Raw genomic sequence first — 11,040 nt, 5'->3', positions numbered from 1 at the left:
AGCGCAAGCGAAGCAGCGCAGGCAGAGAAGCGCAAGCGAAGCAGCGCAGGCAAAGAAGAGAGCATCAGGTGACCTTGCCGGGAGTTATATCTCCTCGTTGACCGCAAAGCCCCCTGGGGAAACGTAGCTGCTCTTCTCCTCTGGACAGGCACCCGGAACTTGAGCATCAGCAGTCAAACCCCCAGTGCATTGCATGATGTTATGATGTGGAATACCGATAATGAAAAATCATGAAACCATGACAATAATTCTGCAGGCTGTTCTTGGAGATACCTTCCTTACTCACAGATTCCAAATAACAATCATTGTCAATATGGTCTGGTGACCAGAGCATTTGTTTGCTTTAATTAAGATGCTAGGCATGGAACCACCAAAATCACTGCCAGATAAATAAACAAACATGCTCAGAACATCTAGGGTTAGTAATCTCTACACTCTTAAAGACAGCTTTTTTCCACGTTTCTTTGTCTTGTCTTGTATATTTAATGTGGTTTCACCATCAAACTCCTCATTATTATATCTTACATCATTGCTTGCTTTTACATGGAAGATACTGGTCTTGCTTAAATTGCTGATTGCCTTAAATTCAGGATATTGGTTATTAAGAGTTTAGTCCTTACTTTGACAAACAGATGACACCTCAGCCTGGGAAAAGGATTCTAAAAAGGAACTGCATCCCCATTATTTCTAGCCTCAAATCTTTTAAGTCTGGACACCTTGACAACAGAAGGGCAGAGAAGGCTGTTTCCTTACCTACAAGTGTTCTCATCATTTCCCTGCTCCAGTCTTGGCCTGTGAGCTCACTGGCATAAAAAAAAAAATAATTCATTTTCATTCTGTGTCATCTCTTGAGTTGAAAATGGAAATGTCTTAACTAAAAGCCTGGTGTTGGGCATGCCTTTTCCCAACACTATTTCACGTTCTCCTGACTATCCTGTCTCTGCCATGAGAAAATATGAGTTCAGATGAAGTGGATCTATAAAAGATTAGGAGAGAAATATGTGATCTGCTTGTGTTCTCTGTCATTCTCAAGCATTCAATTAACTGTTAAAAATACACTTAGCAAACTCTACTTTTCATCATTGCCCATATTCTTCAGGTTTGAAATCCTGATTTAATGCTGTGTAAAAATCCCACTGTAGAAGAACTAAGAGCTAAGACCTACTGTCCTACTCCACCAGGATAATCTTTGCTTAAACTGTGCTTTTAGAGACAAACCTTCAGCCTCCTGAACCCTGACAGGCCTATCCTCTGAGTTCACTCACCTCATTTCTTTGCCAATAATGTGATAAGAACAATAAATAGTAAGGGTAAAAGAGACACCTCCATTTGCTGAATGCACATTTTATCATTTAAATGAAAAGTTTAACTTGTAGTCACAAATGGCTTAAATATTTAGCCAAAGTAATACTTCAGAATTATTTCTTCCTTAAACTTATGAGGTAATTCATAAGATATTGTCATTTGGGAACTAGAATAAATATTATGGAAAGTAGAAGATGTCAAATCTTGTAGGCAATAGAGTAACCTAAAATTAATTCCAGTAATGAATTTTGATAGAATGATTTCTAACATGTCTCTTTGGAGTGATAAACAACTCGACTTCAAAACCAACTCAAAATCCAATATCCACTACGTTTGTGAGTAACCCCATGGTAAACTGACAGGCCATTTATTTCAGTCCTGGAGTCTGCCTCAGCATGGCTGTTTGTGGTAAACTTTGCTGTTCTTTCCTAGTAGGATTGCTGGGAAATTGCCAGTTACAGCAGCCTTTGGCAGTTGTGAAGTGCAGCTGTGGCTCTCTATCTGCTTATATTTCTATAAAATTAATTTACATCAGGCAATCTCCAGCATGAATAAAGAACATGCAGGTACACATTTGAGAAATGTTATGGCAATCAGATCACAGCAGCTTTCCTGCAATGCATTCAATATTTTCATACATTTTTATTGCTAAAGCAAATAATAATGCAAACCTAGTAATTGTGTATTTTAATGACTTCTGAGTACATGTGCTCTTCTTGACTGTATAGCAGAAAAGAGAAAGAAAGAAAATGAGTCTAAGTGATTTCATTTTTGTGTAGAGTCAAAACTTGTATGCCAAAATAGATAACTGGAATTTGCTTTTAATGAGATGAACCCACCTCACTGAGTGTACATGAAAAACCTGTAAACATAAGTTTCCTTGCATTTTTAAAAGTGATCATGAGATGAACTCATTGGAGTAGCAAAAATTCAGAGAGAAGAAATAGTAAAAAAAAGGTGTCCTCTTTTTGTTCCACATCTTCTGCCAACCTTAACTCATAGCACAACTATGAATATTAGCCATGAGAAAGGTAGTTACTTTCATCTGTATGTTTACTCTAACTGATTTAAGTATTATTTAAAATGCTTATCTCCTTATTTGACCAGGACAATATTTCTACCAACACAGACATTTAGCTAAAAATATGATTTCTTTTATGTCATAATAGTGAAAATCTTAATGCAAGCACAAGTTAAATCAGCATAAATGTGCCTTTGCCAGTACTGTCAGCTCGTGGTCATCCAGACTAAAGAGAGAGCAGAAAATTTCCAGCTCTAGCTGGACTCACATTGCACAGATCCTCTACTTCTGGTAGGTTTTAACTACTGTTGCCAAAACTCATTTGTGCACTTATCTTTCCAGTGGCCACCCAGACTCAGCACTGCCGTCCATGTTCATCTGATGTTGAGGCTACACAAAATAATCCTACTACACTCAAGTTGGCTGTATGCATGGTTGCTCACACGCTTGGGCATCCAAGACACAGATCAGATGGTTTCATTACAGTTTTTGATCACAGGATGTTGGGTTCTTTTCCTGGAGAACTTACATAAGTTATAAATTTCACCTATGTGAAGAAGGTGTGCTGATGCAGTCAGAGCACTGTGAAGTCAGTGGTAAATAATCTAAAGCCCTGAATAAGGTCTTGTTTATTTTGTCTGGATATATTTCATTGATCTAATTCACCTATGAGTGTTTGATCCATCCTGACTTCATCCTTTGTATAGATTATACTTTAGTCTTGTTTTTTTTATACTTTCTATTTATACTTCTCTTGCCCTCTGTGCACATATAAAGAGTTCAAAAGTGTTTCTTCTGATAATGGCGTTATTGAACTGTACCTGTTAGGAAGAGAAAGAAGAATGAATGTTAAATGCTTGGTAGTTCACTTTGACTCTTACCACTAATCAGCTGTATTTCACAGAATCATAGAATGGCCTGGGTTAGAACTGACCCATCTAGTTCCAATCCCTCTGCTGTGGGCAGGGACACTTTCTACTAGACCAAGTTGCCCAAAGTCCTATCCAATCTAGGACCCTGAAAACTTCCAGGGATGGGGCATCCTCAGCTTCTTTGGGCAACCTGTACCAGTGCCTCACCACCATCATAGTGAAGAATTTCCTCCGAATATCTAATCTATATATGCCTTCTTTCAGTTTAAAACCATTACCCCTTATCCTATCACTGTGTGCTCTTGTAAAAAGTCCCTCTCCAGCTTTTCTTTAAGGTACTGGATGGCCTCTGTAAGGTCTCCCTAGAGACTTCTCCAGAATGAATACCCCAGCTCTCAATCTGTCTCCAAAGGAGAGCTTCTCTAGCCCTCATCCTTGTGGCCCTCCTTTGGACTTACTCCAACAGGTCTATGTCCTTCTTATGTTGGAGACCCCAGAGCTGCTGAAAGCATCATTACAGACAGGGTGTCATGAGAAAGGAGTAGAGAGGAATAGTCCTTTCTTGCCCTGCTGTCCACGCTTCTTTTGATGCAGCCCAGGATGCAGTTCACTTTCTGGGCTGAAAATGTGCATTGCTGATTCATATTTAATTTTTCATGAGCCAACACCATCAAATCCTTCTCCTCTGGGTTCTCAACACATTCTCCTCCTGATCTGTTTTTATGCTTCAGATAGCTTTGACCCAGGTGCACTTGGCCTTGCTGAACTCCATGAGGTTTGTATGAGCCCACCTCTCCAACCTGTAACAGTCCCTCTGGATGGCATCACTTCCCTTCAGTGTGCCAACCACACCACAGAGCATGGTGCAGACAGCAAACTTGATGAGTGTGCACTCTATCCTACTGTCACTGACAAAGATGTTAAACAGCATTGGTCCCAGTACCAAGCCCTGAGGAACACCACTTGTCACTAGTCTTATTCTTTTCTTCATATTTGGAAAATTGTCTTAGATCATAGTATCTTTACATGTGACAATGAAATATTACTCAAAGAAAGAGGAAGGAAGCACTCCAGTGCAGTGGAGGATGTGTTTCTATCAAGATGTTCTTTACAAAATAAATGAGTATTTTTTGTTCTAAGGAAATATTTTGATGACCTATGGTATCACAGAGGGAGCTCAAGGAAGCTATTAATATATATTTTTAACAGACAGCGACTTTCCAGGGCCTGCATCTGTGCAAACATACAATTCAGTCTACAGAGACGGCTTCATGTGGATTAACTTTTACCAACAGAGGCTGAAAGTCCTCAGTGAGATATTGGTTTATTGTGTATGTTATCTGATGTCAGGGATAACATAAATTATGATATATGTGTGAGAAAGTAGGCGTTACCAGTATGTGAGCCAACTAAATCCCTTTTTTTAAAATTCAGAATTCTCTTCATGCTAGTAGTAGTTGAATTCAGTTACCAAAATGAAAGTGCCCAACATAATTTTAGGTGCCAGAAGGTACGTTTAGTGCCTGTCAGCTGCTTCTCTGGAAAGGCACAGATATTGCATGGGGTCTGCCATTCTTTATTGGGGTATCCTATGTTTACACATACAGAGTGATCTGTAGATCCATATTCTATAGCAACCCAGAACTATAGCATTGATCCAGATGGATTTGCAATATGAGCATAGCAACATCCCAAATTTAGATACTTCTGTGAAGATTTGTCCTACACAACTTTGGAAATACAATAAAGTCACCAAGATTTCAAGGCTATTTGCCCTAAACCCTTCTTGCAGGTAATAGAAAGAAGCAAAATACCTTCAGAAAGCAAGTCAGATCTTATGAGTGCTTAAAATGCCTATGTAGTCCAAATGAATGATACAATCATTAGTTTCATAAAGTAAATGTCACTTCTAAAGGACTAAAATTAAGTATTACGAATCTAAGCTCTGGACATCATTATATCCCATGAGACGGGGACACTGGCTCCTTTTCAAGGGGAAACAACTATAAAAGTCCACAAGCTTACTGGAAAACTTTTTAAACAAGCCACGATAAATGCAAGAAATGTAAAGACAGCTTGCATATTGTCATGGGAGCAGCATTCTCAGACACATGCTCTTCTCTAGAGTTTGGCATTTACCTACAGCGTAAGCTCAATTCTCCCATTGGTCTAAAGACATTTTCAGCTGTAATTGCCACATCTTATCTGAGGGACCCAAGCTGGTTATATGCTAAATTTTATCATGGTCTTAAAGATGACACACTGATCATGCTGTATATGCTAGAAAAAGTTAGCAAATCAACATTAGCAAATCAAGATCAGATAGAATTTAGCATCTAAAGTCTAGTGGGCCAAATAACAAAGAGAAGAGACCTTGAGAAATCTCCCAGGCTACACTTGAAGGGAATATTTACTATTGCTTTAATTTCTTTAAAACAGGAAAAATTAAGTCCAGAAATATCAAGATATCTATTAATTAATTCAGTTATGTAGAAAGGCGTTACTAATTTTTTATTTTTTTTAAGTATCTTCTACATTTCAACTGCATGTCAATAACTTTTCCTTACAGTGAAAATATCACCAGCACAAAGCAGATTCAAATACTTTCAGTTGAGAAAAATGGACAGTACGAAAATGCACAGTATTGGTTACAGTTGCCACCAACGTGTCCATATATCAGTGCTGCCAAAGTCAGTCCTTTGCATCCCTTCTGCAGCTGTCAGGAGAGATACAATTCCTTGTAGGAGTGAAATTCAACACGTTTCCTGTTCTTAGACCAAGCTCTATAAATTTAGTAGCTTTGATCAAGTTCAGACACCAGCCGCATCTTCTTTCTAGGAATCTGTGTGAAAACCAGGACAAAGCAAACTTTTTCAGACCAAAATATTGTTTAATGTAATCACAGGATTAGACCATGTAGATTAAAAAAAGCATTTTTTTTTTTTTAAGTGCATTCTACATCCTTTTATGGTTGTCCCAACTCTTTCAGACACTCAACTGTATGGCCAAAAGGAGTGTAGTTCCCACAAGCATTTTTACAAGCTCTCTTACAGCAGTTCTCTTTTTAAGGTACCACACTCCTTTTGATCTCTGTTGGGTGTAGGCTTTCTCCTGTCTTGGCACTGTCTTTTAAAGTCCTCAAGCATTTTGCAGAGAAACATGTTTTCTGCTATTCTATTTTGTCCTCCTTGTAGTTTCTATGAGACTGAGACAAGAAATGAATTCTTCAATAAACAGGTGAGCCTCCGGTATTTGTGTACCATTACAAAGGAACATCTCCTCTGCTTTTCTAAAGTTAATATGTGATATTCTTTCCAACAAAATGCACTTATTTCAGTTATCAGATGTCTTTCTGGATTTCTCATGTAAATATAATCAGTGAGATTATAAGACAGTGTTTAACTGTCTGTTGAGAGAGAGGGGGACCAGCAGAAAACAAAGATGAGCATTATATCTGTACCTCGTAGACATTATGGACAACTGGACTTCAGCATATGGTAAAGTGTTATGCTGCTACCTTCTTCACTTTATTAAAAAAAAAACATTTCCTTTCTGTTTGGATTTGAGTCTGAGCATGTTCTGTTCAAAAATATCTAAGCTCGCAGTCCATTTCAGATATTAAGACAAATATTGTTACACTTAATTGACAATGCACAGTAATTAATTTAAACAATCCTAAGTTTAAGTACCACAACAAGAGAGCTGGAAGACCTATTGTAAAGATGGTGACATTCTGAGCAGAATTATTGTTATTTATGCATCAATTATTAGATATATAGAGTTCCTTAATATTGAACTAAGTATTCTGATGTAACGTATCTTACCAAAACATATTCTCATTTATTTTGCCAAATTAATATGATCCTGCCTATCAACAAATTCTAAGGAGGAAACTTCAGTGTTATCAAACATTATAGGCAATAATTCATCATATAACTATGATACATTCATTTAAACACAAGTGTTGCTTGTTCTCTGTTAATATATGCAAACTTTTTTTATTCATGACATCCCAGATGTGTAAGACATAATGTGTAAGACATTAATATAATTTAGTTATATATTTATAATACACCCAAGTTTATCTGTGCATTTCAGAATCCTGAGGGAATTTGCTGACATAGTTGCCAAGTCACTCTCAGTGATATTTGAAAAGTCATGGTAGTCAGGTGAAGTCACTGGTGCTTGGGAAAAAATAGACTGTTACACACATTTTTGAGAAAGGAGCTACCAACTTGTCAGCCTTACCTCTGCCCAGGGGAAGGTCATGGAACAGATCCTTCTGTAAGCTATGCTAAAGCATGTGGAAGTGAGGGAGTTGATAAGGGACAATCAGCATGGCTTCACCAAAGAGCAGTCCTGCCTCGTTGGTCTAGTGGCCTTCCGTGATGGTGTAACTGCATCAATGGACAAGGGAAGAGCCACTGATGTCATCTATCTGGACTTCAGTAATGCCTTTGACATGGTCCTCCACAACATCCTTCACTCCAAATTGGAAAAACATAGATTTGATGGGTGGACTATTTGATAGGCAAGGACTTGGTTGTATGATTGCACTCGGAGAATGGTGTCAGTAGCTTACTGTCCAGATCAGACTGGTGACAAGTGGTGTCCCTGAGGGGATTAGTACTTTTCAACATCTTCATCAGTGACAGCAACGCTGGGATTGAGTGCACCCTCGGCAAGTCTGCAGATGACAGCAAGCTGTGGGGTGTGGTTGACACACCTAAGGGACAGGATGCCATCCAGAGAGATCTAGACAGGATTAAGAAGTGGGCCGGGGAGAACAAACATCACGGTAATAAAACTCAGCTGGGATTTCCTCATGCACTATTAGCAATATTACTGTCTAAGGCAATAGTCCTTTCTTTAACATTTTAAATAGATTATAATTGCATTTAGGAATTTAAATTTAAATAAGTTTTTTTTTTTTTCCCAGGAGTATCTTCATGTTAGTTTTTATCTAACAATTAGCAAGTCCTTTTGATGGTTTCTACTAATGTGTTCAGTAGGGAAGTCACACTAATGGTCTGTAGTTAGAGGCATTTTCAGCGTAATTTCATAAGGAAACAGAATGAAGATAATAGTGCAGCATGTATGTGGCATGGGGTGGTGGCTGATGATGATGATCTGTGTCACCTTCCTAATATATATTCCACTTGTAAGCCAATTCAATCATGTTTTTACAAGGAGGATCCAAAATTTATGAGTCATTATGGTTTTCAATAAACTGGTATGTGCAGAGGGGAAAGAGACTATCAATAATACCTTGGGAGCTCTCCTCCTTTTTAATATCAGAGAATTTACATAGAGGTACTTCTTTTGACAAATGCTCCAGCCCTCAAGACTTCAGACACTGGGAATAAAAAAAAAAAAGCATTCACAAGACACAAATCCAGAGAATGCCAAGCTTCGTTATTTTCATTGATCATGGAACAAGTTCTCATATTGCCAATAACGCATGTGGTTCAAGTCTGGGAATTCACTGTGCCAGGTCCCGCTCTACAGGTTGGAATATCCTGATTTAAAGGAATGTTTCCATTTCTCTGATTTCTCTGATTTTAAGTGTTCCTGCCAATGCAATTACTTGTGAACCAGTCAAAGTTACCTCTGGAAAAGAGTCTCTGCTTGGCCAATTTAGTTGTATTTAATCATGCCACTTTGGATTATTCCACGGTCCCAAGAAACTTCAGACAGGAGGAAAACTACAAACCATTTTGTATACTAAGGAAATAGCAAAGAAAGATTGTTTGCAAATGTCAGACTTCACAAAGGTTGTCTCTACACCTACAATAGTGAAGGTTTTCTACTGACACACACACACACAAAAAAAAACTCTGTTAAAGATCGATTCCAAGCTACAGAAATCTGACTAAGGGTTCTCATTTTGCAATTCACTCAGACCAAATTGCCATCCAAGGGGAATTTCACTTGAATGAGCCCTGCAAGATTGAGCTGGACATTCAGATACTTAATCTGACTGCATTTGACTTGGTTCCAAGTGTTTCCCCATTCCTGGCTCCTACATACAATTTTTATATTATGCCATAAATATTGTCATCAAATTAATCATTCTATGCTGTATATAGGTCAGCTGGAAAAAGATTGTCACTATACATGTCATAACGTTATATGAAGAGTTGAAGCAAAGAACACTCAGCAGGAAATCAGGCTGATCATCTACTTAGTAGAATTTTTTTCTTTTTTTTACTCAATCATCAGAAGCAGCTTTAACCTCAGAGCAAAATAAAGGGATTTCAGCAGGAATTAGGCAACAAATAGCTTAGCGTTGCTGAAGGCAAACTCTTCTGATAGCTGAGAAGGCATGACAAAGAGACATGAGCATCCCTTCCATGGACTTGCTTCTTTGTGTCTATGTGCTTTCCTCAAGATAACCCCAAGTAGTTGGAGTCCAAACTCATTGCTTTTTTGAAGAGTACCTGCGATTGGACAAAGCTCTAAATAGGAGCAGTTCTGCTCAGCAAAACAAAGGTGCCTGAATTGCTGTAATCTGCCTGGCAGGGAGGACAATGCCAGGAAAGTGCAGCACCCTGAATGTTATCATATGCTAATAATAGGGTCCAAATGCTTTAGAAACACTAGCAATACACTTTGCTTAACCGCTTGTTCTAAAACGCTTCTTCTAAAGCTTATATGGCGTCATCTTTACTGCTACTGCAACCTCCTCTTGCCAGTGCAGGGATGGCAGACCCTGATAAAATCATAGGGTGATTTTGCTGTGCGGGCTAATCCTTTGTAATGCATCCTGAGAGATCTGGGGGTAATGCCCATCCCCAGAAAGAACGTGATTGTACTATACCATTTGAGTGCCATCTAAACCCTAAAAAGAGAAGCCTCTTGTCCCAGAGGTAATTTCATATCCTGTGCTGTTTAACCTAGTTCTTCTTCCCATGAAGAGTTGTAAATAGGCCCTTTATTCTACCTACAAACCTTAGAAGACTTTTTCATAAGGCTATCTCTGCTGAAGACACAGTGATCTCATTGTTGTGGCAAACACTGAACAGACCATTCTTGCTACGACTTCCACTTCGGAGCCCTACACCCCTAGAATAGGCTTTAGCAGAAGTCCCTGCATTTTGTGTATCCATATATTTTGTTTGTTTGTTTTGTCAGCAGACTGCAAAGATGCCTCTTCTATGAAGCCATGGAGGTTTGTCAGCAGCAGCTTCGTCCACATGGATTTTACAATGACATCCATTGTGTTTCTATATTTCAAAGAGAAACGCTGGGACCACCACTGAGCTGAAATTTGTGAAGTATGGGAAAAGTAGTTCCCTGAGCTTGAAAGTTCCTTGTCCAGTGCCAGGAAGCCTGGAAGCCATGATATCCCCAAGCTGAAGGTGGACATCCTATATAGTTGTACTAACTCAACACCACATTTTGAGGGTGCATAAGGCTGCATTGGAGCTGTAAACCTTGACAATGATCTGAATGAACTGTCAAGAAACCGAATAATTTTCTGATGGCAGCTGATTTCCTGGCAGGAAGGATTTCCTCAGAATTTGTAAGTTTGCCCAAACCCACCCATTTCACAGAACATTTTGATTTCAACAAATCAGTGGTTTACAAAAAGTGGGCAGAAAAAAAAAAAGACGCTGTTTAAAGACAAAGTTCTCAACTAATTCAAATGATTTAACTCACTTTTCCCAAAGCTATAAATCAAAACAATTGCTCAGTTTCAAAACAGGAGCCCCCACTTATGTTTGCCAGTTTGGAACAGCCTTACATACCAAGTCTGTCTTAATCTGACAGCATCAGATTGTGCAAATGTCCTGATCAAATGATAGCAGTATGTCTGGATATAGCCTTCTGCTCTCCTGT

The sequence above is a fragment of the Meleagris gallopavo genome, chromosome 3 (genome assembly GCF_000146605.3).
Source record: "Meleagris gallopavo isolate NT-WF06-2002-E0010 breed Aviagen turkey brand Nicholas breeding stock chromosome 3, Turkey_5.1, whole genome shotgun sequence".
Lineage (NCBI taxonomy): Eukaryota > Metazoa > Chordata > Aves > Galliformes > Phasianidae > Meleagris > Meleagris gallopavo.
Note: the sequence above shows the minus strand (reverse complement) of the source record.